The sequence below is a fragment of the Ahaetulla prasina genome, chromosome 2, assembly GCF_028640845.1.
Source record: "Ahaetulla prasina isolate Xishuangbanna chromosome 2, ASM2864084v1, whole genome shotgun sequence".
In the NCBI taxonomy this organism is placed as follows: Eukaryota; Metazoa; Chordata; class Lepidosauria; order Squamata; family Colubridae; genus Ahaetulla; species Ahaetulla prasina.
In genome coordinates, this window is record NC_080540.1 from 107,109,378 (window position 1) to 107,126,158 (window position 16,781).

The following is a 16,781-nucleotide window of genomic DNA, read 5'->3' on the forward strand; positions in this document are numbered from 1 at the left end:
TTTATATATTTGTTTGAATGACTCCCATATTTTGGCTATATCTAGATACAGCATGCTATAATATTCCCTCCCACATTAAGTAATCTAATGTTTTTGTATTATAGCTTGTTGCTGGGATGCTTTTAGACTTATGTGATACAATCTTCCAAATGTCAGAAGTGATACTTCAGGATAAACATGTATACTGTAGCTTTGCGGCCAAAGGAAACTAGTTTGTACAAGAAACATAATGAACACATTTCTCAATAAGAACCAATAATTTCTATGTTGTGCCACTTGTAATCAAACAGGCTCAACAACATTTGTTTATTTCGTTGTAATGTTTACTTTGCAATCTTTCCATTCCAGGCGTTTTAACCAATCAAGACAAGCAGAGATGAGACTACATATTGTGAGCAGCTCAGGAGGCTGGCCTCTTTACCAAATCTGTAACAAAATCCGTATGGTTAGCAAGCCAACATACCAACAGGATATACTTGGGTTTCCTAAAGATACCTGAAAGAAGGCACACACTAGGGTAAGCATATGCTTGTGTTTTTCAAATCTTTGGCCATAAATACTTCAGATTTGTGACATGTATTAGTGACAAATGAAGGCAAGTCACGGGTATAAACTGAGACTGGGGATGATTAATCTGAATTTTAGAAATTCATGTTGTCATAGTTGATCCTTGCCCAATCATAATTTACACGCTGGAATTATTTTAGGACAAGGGTCTGCAAACTTGGCTCTTTTAAGACTTGTAGACTTCAACTCCCAGTTGAAGGCTGTCTGAGGAACTCTGGGAGCTGAAGTCCACAAGTCTTAAAAGAGCCAAGTTTGCAGATCCCTGTTCTAGGAGTTCATTCCATATATCTGAAATTTACCATGCAAATGTAATCTCTGGGAGATATTTTTCTGTCACAAAAGAACAACTTATTGCTTTGTATATTTCTACAAGTGCAGATATGAGTTTCAGTTCTGAAACTAAGAGATTAGAACAATGGTAGGGAATTTACTTGTTTGAGCACTAGAGCACGCATGAAACACTTGTAGAGCCTCTCAAATATTGCCTAAACAAGGAAGAACATTCACAAAATTGACATGGTTGAAGGAGAAAAATGTAACCTTTCTGCCATTGGCACTTTATAAATAATATATGACTGTGTGTTTAATGGTTTTAATAGATTATGTGGGGATTTGCACTCCTAGATGACACAACTTCTAAGTTTATTGTGTTCAAAGACTGTTTAAACATTCTCTTTCAAACAAACTGCCTTATCAGCCTCTGAGGGAAGCAAAATCAAGAAAAAGGCATGGTTGTGTATCTTAGAACAGTGGTTCTTAACCTGTGATCTGCACACCCCTGTGAGACAACGATGCTCTCACAGGGGGTCCATGGAGGCTTGAAGAAATGTTATTATTTAAATTTTGAGTTACGTTTTGGGAGTCTGTGGCCATGGTCACACAAAACAGCACAAAAAGAATTTAAAGGGAGTCCATGATAAAGAAAAGGCTGAGAACCATTGTCTTAGAATGGGGTGTAAAACTGAATTTCTTTGAGGACCGGATCAGCATTGTAGTTTGCCTCCGTGGTCTGGCGGGGGAGGGGGGAGCACGCGGAGCCATGGGGAGGGGAGATTGGACGGACACCACCTGCAGCACTTTTCCAGTCAAAAACAGGCCATGTGGAGGTCCTGTGTGGCCCGTTTTTGGCCTCCCCAGCCTCTAGCAGCACTCTATTGGCTGAAAATGGGCCGCACAGAGGTCCCGCGATACCTCTGCATGGCCCATTTTTGGTCAACAAAGTGCTGCTGGAGGCCGGAAGGCCAAAAATGGGCTGTGTGGTGGTCTCACAAAGCCACTGTGTGGCTCGTTTTTTGGCCGGCAGAGTGCTACAGGAAGCCATGGGCTGTTTTGGCCAGCAGAGGCACCGCAGGCTGGTCCTTTGATAATCTAGCCTGCTCCATGGGCCAGATTTAAGCACCCTGTGGGCCTGTTCGGCCTGTGGGTCTTGAGTTTGATACCCCTGTCTTAGAATGTTCTTTATTGTGGTAGGATAAAATAACAGAATCTTGAAAACCTTTCAGAATTATTGTCTGTTCCATTTTACACAGAGCTAAATCAAGGTGGGCTTATTCTGTGTTTCTTTCTTTTGCTTTCCTCTTCCTTAGGAATTACTAATCTTTTCTGCATCTCCCCCCAGCTTAATGGTCCATCCCTTCTTTCTCAAGGCCTGATTTACGTTCCTTCAAACCACCTCTCCCATCAGAATCAATCTCCTCCCTCAGTTGCATCCCACCTTTTATAACAGAAAGATCATTCCAATTCATGTTCTTTCACACCCCTAGAAATCAGGTACATACTCTAGCCTTTTTTTTTGGGGGGGGGGAGTTATTTTGCAGATTTTCCAGATTTGACACCTCTTGGTCAAATGGTCAAAAGCAGTTCTAAAACTTGCATTATCATCTAATAATTATCTGACAATGGATCATTTCCCTCTGGGAAAGGTACTGCTCATCTTTACTTAAGGACCTGTCTCTTAGCAACTGATCAAAGTTACAATGGACCTCCTGGTTCAAGAATTCTGACCTCATTCCCAGTGATTACATGATTACATTTCAGTTGCTTGGTAATCAGGTCATCTTTATAGCCAATTGCAGTTTTCCATAGTCACATGGATGCAATTTTTAATGTAATGTAATGCCAGTTTCCCGCCTTTGGGGCTTGTTTCCAGCAGACCCCCCCCCCTAGTAATACATTGATTTGTTTAACAACAGTTGCATTTACTAAATGACTGTTGTGTTCACTTAATGACCATAGGATTCACTAAACAACCGCTGCAAAAAGTCATAAAATTGTGTTTGGTCATGTGATTACCTTGACTTACAACTTTCATAACTTATGATGGAAATTCTTGGCTCCATTACAGTCATAAATTGAAGACTATCTGTATGTGGTCACACTTATTATCAAACCAGTGTTAAGTGCATTAACTTAGCCCGTGTTGTGTTTCAAGCTGTGTCATAATTTATGCACTGACTAGGTGAGAAGAGAAAAATACAGCAATTGACCAGTTATAGAATAGAATAGAATAGAATTTTTTTTTTTATTGGCCAAGTGTGATTGGACACAGAAGGAATTTGTCTTGGTGCATATGCTCTCTTATAAGAGTTTAATGCAGGAATATATAAATATAATCTGCAGTACGTTACAACTTCATGAAATAGATATTGTTACTGTTTCAGATAACTAGATTTCTACAATGGATAAGAAAGGAACCCGTATTCATTATACTGAACCACATCCAGGTGGACTGGCAATGGTTTACCAATATCTCTAAGATCAATTTTCTGTCTGTTTTTGCTGTCTCTTGCTTTTGGGTAATTACCTTAAAGCTTTATTTTATATATGAGCTTTTTATACCTTGCACTATGTTTAGAGAAGAGTTCCTGCATTTGCAGTTTACCATTTGTAAGTATTGCTTGTGGAAATTATTATTGTTGTGTCTGAGGCAGGGGAGAATGTTTCGTTCCTCTTTGTTTTCATAAAAAGCAAAGGTGTATTATGGTCAAAACCAACTACATCCCTTTCAGTGTTGATGGATGGGAGCAAAGAAAGGGGTCCATGACCAAATACTACACTGTATATATATATATATATATATATATATATATATATATATATATATATATATATATATATATATATATATATATGTAGGTCTTTGGTTATTCGGGTTTTCTCCAGCGTAAAATTGGAAGTGTCAAGCCAAGACACTTCCAATTTTATCGAGGAGAAAAATTGAATAAAGACTATAACATCCAAAACCTCAGAAAACGTATATATATATATATATATATATATATATATATATATATATATATATATTTGTTTTCTGAGGTTTTCACGGTGTTTGTATATAGGTCTTTGGTTGTTCGGGTTTTCTCCGTGTAAAATTGGAAGTGTCTTGGCGACGTTTCGACGAAGTCTCATTCGTCATCTTCAGGCTTCAACCGTGCTTCTGGGAGCAATGTGTGATCGCAGCTGTTTCTTCCTTTTAACTGCTAGTGGGGTTTGAACTGATTGGGTGGGAGCTTGGCTGTGCTCTGATTGGATGGGGTTTTCTGTGCTCTGATTGGCTGGGGTGTGTCCTGTGTTGGTGGGGGCTTGGTTGTGCTCAGTCTAATCTGTGCTGCAGGGGGATTTGAGCTGGTGAGCTGCACTGCTGCTGTTTGGCTTCGTGTTCGTAGTCGTGCTACATCTTCGTAGTGGGTGTCAGTCTGCTGCATGTATGGATTGGAGGGTTTGAAGTGGCTAATGTTGCAGCTGCGGTCTGGCTTCTGGTCCTTGGTCGTGCTTCCTGATCAGTGTGGGTTTGGGTGTGCTTTCTGGGTGGATGTGTGGTGGTGACATCCTGTGTGGACCTCGTGAGTGTGGGTCTGGTGTCATTCCTCGTGTTAGGGACACGTTTGTCAATAAGGGCAGGTTTCCAAATGGCTGGTAGGCGGGAGGTATCATCTCGTTTGCTCATGCTGTGTGGGCGTTTTTTTATCTTGTTGGCTTCTCTGATTATTCTGTTGATAAAGTGTTCAGTTTTGGGGATAGTTCTGGTCTTTTAAAGTCAATATCGTGTCCTGTGACTTTAAAGTGTTGGACCAGGGAAGAAGTTAGTTCCTCTTTTTGAATGAGTTCTTGTGTTCTTCAATCGTGCACTTATTCTTCTGTTGGTTTGTCCAATGTATGTGGTGGGGCAGGCGGTGCATGGGATTTCATATACTCCTTGATTTTCTAACTCAATTTTGTCTTTGGGGTTTCTTAGGATGGTGGATATTTTTGGTTTGTGCAGAATGCTGTCTTGATGTTATGTTTGTGGAGGATCTTGCTGATTCTGTCTGTGGTGCCTTTTATATATGGGAGGAGGGCTGTGCCATTTTCTTGCTCTCTGTCTTGGGTTTTAGTGGGGGGTTCTTTTTGGATTAGTTTGGTAATCTTATTTCTCTGGAATCCATTGGATGTTAGTACGTTTGTGAGAGTGTGTAGTTCGGTTTTTAGGTGTTGTTCATCAGCTAAGCATTTTGTTCTAGAGATGAGTGTCTTGGCTACGGAGTTGATCTGTGCTGGGTGGGGGTGTGAGTGCATGCAGATAGCGGTTTGTGTGTGTTTTCTTCTGGTAGATGGTGTGTCCTAGGGAGCCATTGGGTTTCTTGTAGACTAAGACATCTAGGAAGGGAAGTTGGTTGTTAACTTCTGTTTCCATGGTGAACTGTATTTTGGGGTGTAGGCTATTGAGGTGTGTGAGGAAGTTTTCAAGTTTTTCTTTCCCGTGTGGCCAGATTATGAAGGTGTCGTCTACGTATCTGAGCCAGAGTTTGGGTTTGTGATCAGATTTTTCTAGTGCTTGGGTTTCAAAGTGTTCCATGTAGAGGTTGGCAATGACAGGTGAGAGGGGTGATCCCATGGGTGCCTTCTATTTGTTTGTATTTTTGTCCGTTATAGATGAAGTATGTGTTGGATAGGCAGTGGTTGGTCAGATCTAGTATGTGCTTGGGGGTTATATTTGTTTTGGATAGCTGTCAAGGCTTCTTTGATTGGCACTTGGGTGAAGAGGATATGACATCAAAGCTCACGAGTAGGTCGCTGGGCTGTAAGTTTTGTTTCTTTATGATCTCTATGAACTGGAATGAGTTTTTACGTGTGAGGCGATGGATTCTGCATAGGGCTGTAGTTGTTTGGCGAAATTTGGCTAGGTTTTGTAGAGGTGAGCCTATGGAGCTGACTATGGGTCTGAGTGGGGGTTCCTTCTTTGTGTATCTTGGGAGGCCGTAGAGCTTAGGGCATCTGGATGATTTCTCTCTGGGAATGATTCTTTGTTGGATTTCTTCGCTGATGGGGAGGCTTTTATTTTGGATCTAGTGGTTTTCTAGGTAGGTGGTGGGGTCTGTTTTAGGGGCTTGTATGCAGGGTCTTGGAGTAGGTTGGTTAATTTGGTTTGGTAGTCAGATGTGTTCATAACCACCGTGGCGTTGCCCTTGTCTGCTGGTAGGATTATTATGCTGGTATCTTTTTTCAGGTTAAGTAGTGCTGTCTGTTCCTCTTTGGGTAAGTTGCTTTTGGGTGGCTTGCTGCTGCAGAGGATGTTGGTGATTTCGAGTCTGATTTTGTTAGCGTCATCGGGGTTGATTTTGGTCAGGCTGGTTTCAACTCCGCATATAATGGTCTCAGTGGGGATGTATTTGGGAGTGACTGCAAAGTTGAATCCTTTGGAAAGGACATCGGTTTCAGCTTTGGTGAGGATCCTATCTGAGATGTTATGCACTGTTTGTTTCATGTGTTGCTGTGAGGGTGGAGGGGTTTGTTTCTGGCGTTCTTGTAGTCTTCGGAGTTTGTTGGTGTGCGTGTCTGTCTTGAGGGTGGTCTGTGTTTCGGCTCTCCAGACGGCAAGTTGTTTGGATTTGTCCCTTTATATATATATATATATAAAGAGAGAGAGAGAGAGAGAGAGAAAGAGAGAGGGGGGGGCAGGGTTTCTCAGTCTTTGTGGTATCACGATCCCTTAAAATAATTAATGAATTTATGTGATCTCCTCCCCACACCTTATTATACTTTGTTCAGAGCCTGTTTCGCATATGCAAACTGATCATTTCCAGAAGTCACACCTGGCAACCGGGCTCTCCTTCTGTAACCTTTGTGCTCACAGTTACAACTCCTGCAATGCACATTTGACACACCCTAGACTAGAGCAACCCAGGCAGGGCCAAGACACTCTTGTCTGTCTCACCTTCCTTGTCTTTCAAGGCTTCTTCCAGTGGGGAAGCTCACCCTGAGTCCCTGATCCTGTGCATGCTGCAAGTCTACCCTAAGAAACCCAAACTCATTGGATCCTACTACCTGTGAAAGAGTCTGTGAAGAAAAAAATCTGGTCATTGCTAAATACAGTAAGGAACAGATGCTGAATGGCCCTTTTGCACAAAAAAGAGGGAGTGAGGACTCTTTTGTTAGGGCAGGAAGAGGCAACAAAAGAGTTTGAATATTTTTTCTCTACAAAGGGCTTGCTTTTGAAATACATCATTAACTAGAATATTTTAAATTATGGCTTCCTAAATTTTCTTCAGTAAGGAATTACTTATCAGGAGTACTTAAATTCTTATGAGCTTTTCTAATTGCCTCTAAGTGAAATCTGACAGTCAAAAGGTATCATTCTCTTCTGAGACATGCAAGAGAAGAGATGTTGCATCTTCCAGGACTAGATGTACTAGCATCCAACATAAAACTGACTCCCCAGAAAAGGCTCCAGGAAGAGTGATTGTTGGAAAAGGAAGACATCTTGGTCCTAATTGTATCACCTTAGGCAGTGCTTAGAGGCAGCTTGGAATTTTCCCAGGAACTGTTGTGAAGAGTGCAAAAACTGTTGAAAAAGAATTCTGGTATTTAGATCCTATGCACAGCCTAACCTAGTGTCAGCAGTCAACAAAGGCTCCCATTTCCACACTGAGAAAGGCTGAGGAACTCCTTCCTCAGTTTTGCTTCTGTGCCCCAGATTTACAATTTGAGGCCTTCTGATCTTGGGAATGTGATGGCACATGATGCATGATGTGATTCTGAACAGAACAGAATAACAGAGTTGAAAGAGAATTTGGAAGCCTTCTAGTCCAACCCCTGCTCATGCAGCACATCATATTGTCAGCCCTGGAGGCCATCTTTTTCTTTGGATCTTCAGGGCTGCCACACACTGGGAGGGGGGATTGCATGGAGTTGCAGGGATATCTAGCCATAGTAACATTCTTTTCTCTGAGAGTCAAGGACATCCAGCCTGTACCTGGAATGGCGTGATCAGGAGGCATCTCCAGGGGGGATGGTGCATTGATTGGACCATGGTGCATTGATTGGACCATGTGATGGACATGTGGATGCAGGGGGAAGGGACATGGAGTTTCTTTTGGGTGGGAAAAACCTGGAAGCTTTCAGATTTGGGTTTTCCCAGATGTGCCAATATGACATCTCTAATAAAATGGAACTTTGAGGAACTTCTGGCCTTGGAGTCTTCTTTTGTTGGGGGTGTTATTTGGAACCCTGACACATATATGATTCCAGACAAGTCGCTGTCCAGTTTTCTTCTTAAAAGCCTCCAGTGATGGAGTACTCACAATTTCTGAAGACAAGCTGTCCCACTGGTTTATTGTTCTCACTGTTAGGAAATGTCTCTTTATTTCTAGGTTGGTTCTCTCCTTGATTAGATTCCATCCATTGCTTCTTGTCCCGCCTTCGGGTGCTTTGGAAAATAAGTTGACTTCCCTTCTTTGTGGCAGCCCCTCAAATATTGGAACACTGCTATTATTTCACCCCTCATCCTTCTTTTCACTAGACTAGATAAACCTAGTTGTCAGGACTAGTTGTCTAGTCCTGAAAAATTCTGCTACTGGGGTTAGGTGGGATCAGAATGTTTGAATGAGAGCCTGTTTCATGGATGGAGAGATAATGAAATGTACAGAAGCACAGTTGGAGAAGGGCATGTGCATGACTTGGAGAAGGGCATCCAAGGCCTCAGAATGCTTCCAAAGCCTTGGAACTTGGCTTTGGACTAGGGGGCCATGGCGCCTCAGGAAGAAAGAAGGCCTCGGTGTGGTCAGCAGTTGTATTGTGAGGCTATCAATGCCTCAACAACAGCAGAAGGAAGAAGACAGCTGGCAGGACCAGAGAAGTGTAGGGCAGCAGGGCTGGTAGGGGTGGTAGAGTACAGGGTGGCCAAAAAGGCATAGATTGGGTGGTAGTGGGAGAGATAGGTTGGTGGAGGGGGCGAGGAACTGAAGCACGCTTGTGGTCATAAGGTGGGCTGCCAAGTAACTGAATTTTGATCATGTTACTTTGAGGGCACTGCAGTGACTGGAACCTTGTGGACCAGGTGTAGCTACCATTCCTTCAGCACTGCAATAACTTTGAACAGTCATTGAATGAATGGTCATTAATCAAGGACTACCCAGATAGCAACAGCAGACCAGAATGACTTATGGAAGCTATTTTTATTTATATGCAAACCAATACAATGTAAATAAATAGACCTATTTGAATATGCTAGGTTTTTTTATGGGAAATTTCTAAACAAATCTGTTATATTTATGAGACACAGGATAGTGAATGTACTGTGGATTTTTATCTCTATTTTCATTGTTTGAATAAAAAATAATAGTAATTCAGCTTATTAGAAAGCCATGCTTTTACCTTGTAGGGAATATGCATATTTTGATCTAATTTTTTTCTAGGCTCACATAAGTAAATGGCTTTAATAAACTACAGTCTGTCTCCGTTTGTCTTTTTCTCTGTGTGTGTGTGTCATATACATAAACACAAGTGAATGATGAGTAATTCTGAGGATTGCTTTAATCTCATCAAGCATCAACTTTTCCATTAAATAAGAAATATATAATTCATAGGTGTGGTTGTTGGTTTGTACATAGGTAGTTTAATAATATATTAAATATTATTATATAATAATATTATACGGGACTGCCTGCTGTTACCACATGCCTCCCACCGACCCGTGCGCTCTCACAGAGAGGGTCTTCTCAGGGTGCCGTCCACCAAGCAGTGTTGGCTGGCGGCCCCCAGGGGAAGGGCCTTCTCTGTGGGAGCACCTACTCTCTGGAACGAACTTTCCCCCCGTTTACGCCAATTGCCCGACCTTCGGACCTTTCGCCGGGAACTGAAAACTTATTTATTTATCCAAGCGAGACTGGCCTGATTTTTTAAATTTTAAATTTTAAATTTTTCAATTTTAATTTTATTGGGTATTTTATATGGTCAATTGGACGGTTTTAATTTCGGCCTTTATTGAATAAGTTTTTTAATTGTTATTTTAGTGTGTATATTAATTGTTTTAATGTAGGCTGTACACCGCCCTGAGTCCTTCGGGAGAAGGGCGGTATAAAAGTTTAATTAAATAAATAAATAAATAAATAAATAATATTAAATCATGTTTACAGCTACTTGCATTTCTTTGTTTCAAGTTCATTTCATCAATGTTCTTTATAAATTCTTCATAACAATTAGTATAAAATATGAAAAGAAGAAACGTTGTTAGCATGTTAATCAATTCACTAGAATGATGTTCAAAAAAACCTGGAAGTTACAGTAACAGATAGGAACATCTTGTACATTTGACTTAGTAGAATCTCTCTTTTTCTATAATGTGTCTAATACATTTCTTTACTTTCCAGTTCCCAAGATTCTAGGCAATTTATGCAACTCCACTAAAGCAAAGTCCACTGACATGCAGAAAAATTGCACCAGAGTCTATAAATACACCAAAAAGAAAAAGATATCATTGATAGACCTGCTTTACCATAAAACCAACACAAAAAACAATCAATTCTCAAAGTTCATACAAACAAAGCCATTTTGACAGTCTTCTAAAAAAAAAACTAATAGAAAATATTCTGGCCAAACCTCAGGATAAAAGGTATTCAACAACTTTGGGCCCATCACACAGAAGGACAGTGTCTGGGTTCATTTCTTCATATTTTTCTCCCCTGACCATCTTTTGTATGTGTTGGATAGGCAGAACTACTTTGGAGAAGATGGTACCAAGAGTTTTAAATTAATAACAATTACATTAATATTTGACAGGCTTTTGGCGCAAACTAATAGAGGTTTAGAGTAAGAGGGCTCTAATTTATTGATAATTCTTGCTCGATTTAGTTAACTGGTCATAGAATGATATAACAGGAGATGTTTAGGGTAAAATCAAGCTTGTTCCATATGTCTGTTAGTTATTTTGCAAGTTAGAGCATGGGTGTCAAACTTGCGGTGTCATGTTGCCATCACGTGACGTTTCGTGACATTTTTCCCATTCGCAGAGCTGGAGTGGGCATGGCCTAAGCATGAGGCATCCGGTCCACAGTTTGACACCCCTGGCTTAGAGGGATTACATGATCAAGCATCATCAGTACAAGGACAGCATACTATTGTATGTAGAATAACTGTTGTTCTTTCCATATTTATGGAATCAAAGAATGTAAACTTTCAAGGTTTCAGAGGCAAAAACCCCAGGGAAAAATTCCTGTTTATTTTGCAGAACATTGAACATAGTAGAAAATAACCATTTTGAAATTATGCCTTAAGTAAATTTTATGGAAATGCCATAGAAAGTGTATGAAATATTGCATATCTTGTTCCAAATCTTCAATGTTTTTGTTTCTTACTAGTTGTCTTTTTAAGACCCTAATAAAAAAAATAAAGCAGAATAATCCCTTACTTTGGAGTTTTTTGGAAATTTGTACTGTAGATTTCTTTTTTAAAAAAATTGTTTTTATTCAACATTTACATCTTTAAATCATAATTACATTTTTACAGCTTTCCAATACCGGCATTTACTGTAGATTTCAGCAGTGCTATACTCCTTGATTGGATCTTGAGCCCGCTTCTACCTCTCCTTTTATCTAACCATTTTTGCTCTCAGGTACAGGTACAGATCCTGGCAAAAAGATGGGGAAGAAATGGAGGTAGTGACAGATTTTATTTTCCTGGGCTCCAAGATTACCGCAGATGGGGGCTACAGCCAAGAAATTAAAAGATGCTTGCTCCTGGGGAGGAAAGCAATGGCAAATCTAGATAGCTTACTGAAAAATAGAGATATTACTCTGCCAACAAAAGTGCATATAGTCAAGGCTATGGTTTTTCCAGTTGCAATGTATGGTTGTGAAAGTTGGACCATAAGAAAGGCTGAGCGCCAAAGAATTGAGGCCTTTGAACTCTGGTGCTGGAGAAGACTCCTGTGAGTCCTTTGGACTGCAAGACGAACAAACAAGTCAGTCCTAGAGGAGATCAGCCCTGACTGCTCTTTAGAAAGCCAGGTCCTGAAGATGAAACTCAAATACCCACCTAATGAGAAGGAAGGACTCACTGGAGAAGAGCCTAATGCTGGGAAAGATTGAGGGCAAAAGTAAAAGGGGACAACAGAAAATGAGATGGCTGGATGGAGTCACTGAAGTAGTAGGTGTAAATTGACTCCAGAGGATGGTAGAGGACAGGAAGGCCTGGAGGAACATTGTCCATGGGGTTGGACATGACTTCGCAACTAACAACAACAACAGGTACAGATGTTGAACATAGGTATCCCATCATCCATAGAATTTGGAGAGAGAAACCAAGTGATAGGATGCATATTGTGACATCACAATGCAAGCCCTGCAATTTATATATTTCCATCCAATGTTGGGCCACCAGCACAAGCAAGCAGAATTTCTGTCATAACATCACAAAGTACTTCTCATTATTTTTTTTCATCACTGCAGTAAGTAGCAGACACCTAAGGTGTCTCCTATTAGCAGTTCTCCAAAATAACAGTGAATGTAATGTAGATGAAAAATCTCTGTGTAAAGAAACATAAAGCAGGAAATAGAAACGTGACATAAAAATAAAATGAAATGGCAAAGAAGAGAATGAAGATAGCAGGTCTGCATACATTCTGACATGCTACTGAACATCTAAAAAGTGAATGCACTTGGTGCATAAATCTTTGAAGGCAAAGATAAGCTGATTCTCAGCTGAGATATCAATTCCATTTTGCATTGAATAAGAAGTAACTTCAAAAGCAATGCCTTCCATTGAGCATGTTTTCAGTTTAAAATTGTGTTGTTGAAGAACATTTCCATATTATCTTATCACTGCTTTGAACAGCAGGACCCAAATTAGGCATTTTGGTTTTGCATCTGCAATTTATAATAATATCACATGAAGATCTGAAACACTAATGAGAAGAATCCTCTTCAACAAAAGCAGACACCTGCATCTTAAGAGGAAAGAGGACTATTTTTTTAAAAAAACAACACCACCTGCATTATTTAGCAGTTCCTAAAAACACAACTAAGCAGGTGCTGAAACTTGGCTGAAGTTTCTAAAAATTAGAACTCTTCTTTAAAACAGTGGAATGAACCAGAAATACATCAACTCAAAAAGAAGTTGGAAAACATATATGTGCTTTGTATAGTTGGATCCACTAATACTTCTTTGTTTCCTTCTACATTAAACTCATCTTGATGTTATTTTAGTTAGCTGTGCTATCTTATTGCTGATTAAATGCAAAAATTTAATTAAATTCCTTAGGTTATTGTGGTTGTTATTATAATTAGATAAAAAAATTAGGGGAAAAATCTGCATTACTTTTAGTAAAGTTTTCCCTAACATCAACATTATGTGGAAAGTTGCATTTCCAAACTTATATCAATTTTTTTTGGCCATTTTAAAATTACAACTCTCAACTGTCTAGTAGGTCTAATAGATAATAATCACTATGTCGAATAGTGTATTGATGTAATTGTGTCTTGAATGTTGTCTGTGGTATCAAGTGATGTCTAACAGCAGAATAGAAAGAAGTAACAGAAAGAATCAAGTATAGCCAAAGTAATAGTTCTAGTGGGTCAAATAGTTGTTATGTCTAGATTGGAATCCAGAATGGCAACTTTCTTGCACAGAAAGTTTTGCTAATTTACCTTCTAAGGTTTACATCATTGTAACCTGGAACCTAGGAAGGGGCAAGAAGCAGGGGTGAAATCCTACCAGTTCGGACCAGTTCGGGTGAACCGTTAGGGATTATGGGCATCAGTTCACCGAACCGGTAGTAATTACCCCTCCTTGGCCCCACCCATGCCTGGCCGGTCACCGCTCACCTCATCTCACACACCGGTTGATATGCCACAGAATTCAGTGTTAAATGCAGCAGAGAGAATGCTAACTTTTTTCCCTGCATTTAGAATGGAGCTGCTCTAGCATGTCTTTTTAAGGTAGTCCCCAGTGGGCCGGGAGGGAACCATAAAGGGAGCAGCAGCTCCGTTGTGAATGGGGGGAGAAAAGTTAGCATTCTCTCTGCCACAGAATTCAATGTTAAATGCAGCAGAGAGAATGCTAACTTCTCCCTCCATTCACCACGGAGCTGCTGCAGCGTGTCCTTTTTAAGGTAGTCCCCAGGAGGAAGGGGACGGGGGGCGGGGGGCGGGAAAACAGCTGGAATGGAGCCATATTTGTGAAAGACAGGAAAATGGGGAAGGGGATTTTCCTGCCTGTCATCCATTCCTCAATCTCAGCACAGATTGAGGGAAGGATGGTAGGCAGGAATATTTCCCTCCCCATTTTCCTGCCATTTGCAACAAGGTGTGTCTGGGAGGGGAGGGGCCGGTGAGGAGCCCCTCGATGTCAAACAAACAACAAGTGGTCAAAATTGGCAACGCTATATCTAATCCTGTTCCTGTCAAAAGTGGCATTCCCCAAGGTAGTGTTCTTGGACCAACACTCTTCATACTATATATAAATGATCTCTGCGACCTCATCTCAAGTTATTGTGTTCTCTTTGCTGACGATGTCAAACTATTTAATACCACTAATAATACTTCTACCCTTCAAGAAGACCTCGACTTAATTTCCAATTGATCTAAAATTTGGCAACTCCAAATCTCAACCAGCAAATTGAACTCTGCGCATGTCCAAGATGGCGCCGCCCTGCTGATCGGGGGAGCGGCGACGGGCCTTTTCGGGCTCTGTCTGGTTCTGGGGGGGGCCTTAACAACATCTTAGGCCCCCACCCTGATGGAAGAAGACCTAGCCACCCGAAAGGGGGGTGGCTGGGCGCTGTGCGACTCCGGGGGGCGTTGGGAGGAGCCCCGGAGCCCCGGCGCCTTGAAGATAGTCCTGGCGGCCTGCTGAGCCGCCGCCAGCCTTTTCGGTGTTTTGGCAGCGGCGGCGGTGGGGGGGCGTTGACATCGCGGACCCCCTGGACTACTGCCTGGAAGACTCAGCAAGTCGAAGATGGGTTTTGGAGTTTGGGCGTCTCCAGGGGCGATGGGAGGAGCCCCGGAGGGGCTTCGCCCCAATGAAGATCTGGAGGGCCGCCCGGGTTCCATCGGCCTCTTTGAACTCGCGGCGGCGGCGGCGGCCTGGCTCACTTTGTCGGGCGTTGGCGCCGGTGGAACCCCGGGACCACTGGCGGGTTTTGGCGACTGGTGCCCCCTCCCGGATGGTGGGGATGTCAGTGGCCTGCTTGCGGTGGCGATGGGGCTTTTTCCCGGCGGCGATGACCGGGCAGAGGCGGTAGGCGGCGGCGGCCTGCCCCGGTGCTTTGAGGCGGCGGATGGCCCGGTAGGCCCAAGGTGGTTGTGGCCTTGCCCTAGTGGCGTGGATATCTGGTGGCGCCTGAGGAAGGCCCGCGGGCCCAGCGGATGCCCCTCCATTATTTAACATCTCCAAATAACATCTTTATCATCGTTCCTCCCCCCCTTCTTCTATAGTCCACCCCGGGTTGTTTGTATGGGGTGGTGAATTGACTGAGTCAGCGGTTTGGTCATCTACCGCATATGGATTATCTCTAACTGTTTCCCATCAGGACAGACTGATCATGGTCACTTTACCATCTGCTTTGTCATCTGCTATCATCTTGACCAGCCCAGGATGGGCCTTTTGCCGGACCTTCTCAGTGATGCGAACATTTACTGCGGCTGACCTACTTGCCCTGCGAGATGCCCCTCTCTCGTGGGTTTGGCCCTCCAGATTATCGAGGGCCCACCTTGAGGACGGGCTTTGGAGTCCCGAGAGGTGGCATGCGAAAAATAGGAGGCTTAGGGGTTTTTTAGTCAGTTGTTTTAATAGATTTTTTAAGGGGAGTTTTAAAGGGGATTTTAAGGGGGGGGAGGGAAACCGATGGGTTTGGGTTGGGGGGGGAGGGTTGGTGGTAGCCCGTCGGGAGGGAGACCAGTTCCTGCGCGTGCTCGCGGCGATTATTTAATGGGTTTGGAGGTTAAGGGGGGAGAACGCGTTCCTCTCTGTGAGGGTGGTTCCATTTGCACGGTAAGTGGGAGGGGCAGGTATGGCGGAAGGGGGGGATCGTATCGGTTTAGGGGGGCACGCGCCCGATGTTTGCAGGCGATCGCGTGCCCCGATCCCTCTGACTTTTCCCGTTACCCGGATGGTCAGGACCCTCAGAGCCTGGGCCTTCGGCTTATGTTATGCAACGCACGGTCCGTGGCAAATAAGGCCCCCCTAATACATGATCTTATTCAGGGGGGCGCCGCGGATCTTATAGGCGTTACGGAGACCTGGTTGGGCACTGAAGGGGGCGTGCCCCTGGTCGAGATGTGCCCGCCGGGCTTCCGTGCATTTCATCAGCCGAGGGCCCAGGGTAGGGGTGGTGGGGTGGCAGTTGTTATTAAAGAGAGTTTAGAGCCGAGGGAGACCACTGTACCTCAGATTGCTGGGTGTGAATCCCTCTTTGTGAGATGGGGTCATAGGTGTCAGATGGGCTTGCTGGTCGCGTACCTGGCTCCTTGCTGCATGACAGCTGCCCTGCCCGAGCTCCTGGAGGTGCTTACTGGGGTGGCAGTGGAAACCCCCAGACTTTTAGTCATGGGGGACTTTAACTTGCCATCTGCCGGCTCGTCATCAACAGTGGCTTGGGAGTTCATGGCTTCCATGACGGCCTTGGACCTGACTCAAGTAGTGGATGGCCCCACTCACATCGGGGGAGGCACACTGGACCTGATTTTCATCTCTGGTCAGTGGTTGAAGGATCTGGACTTGAGAGATATAGTCACAGAACCTTTGTCATGGTCAGATCACTCTCTCCTTCGCCTAGACTTTCTGACCGCTACCCAACACCGCAGGGAGACGGAACCACTATGTTGGTACCGTCCCAGGCGCCTGATGGACCCGGAGAGGTTCCGGACGGAGCTTGGGCCATTTCCTGAGGGTCTGGCTCACGGCACGGCAGAGGAACTAGCCGCAGCCTGGGAACGGGCTGCGGCTGGGGCTTTAGACCGTGT

General features: G+C 43.2%; 1 protein-coding gene across 2 annotated transcripts in view; it reads left to right on the forward strand.

Annotated features, from left to right (window-relative positions):
* The first annotated feature begins 377 nt into the window (after positions 1–377).
* ARHGEF37 (Rho guanine nucleotide exchange factor 37) overlaps positions 378–16,781 on the forward strand; it is an 83,974-nt gene continuing 67,570 nt past the window's right edge. For both annotated transcript variants that reach the window (XM_058166635.1, XM_058166639.1), the window contains exon 1: positions 378–517. The gene's annotated coding sequence lies outside the window, so the exon portion shown is untranslated. The remainder of the gene's footprint in view (positions 518–16,781) is intronic.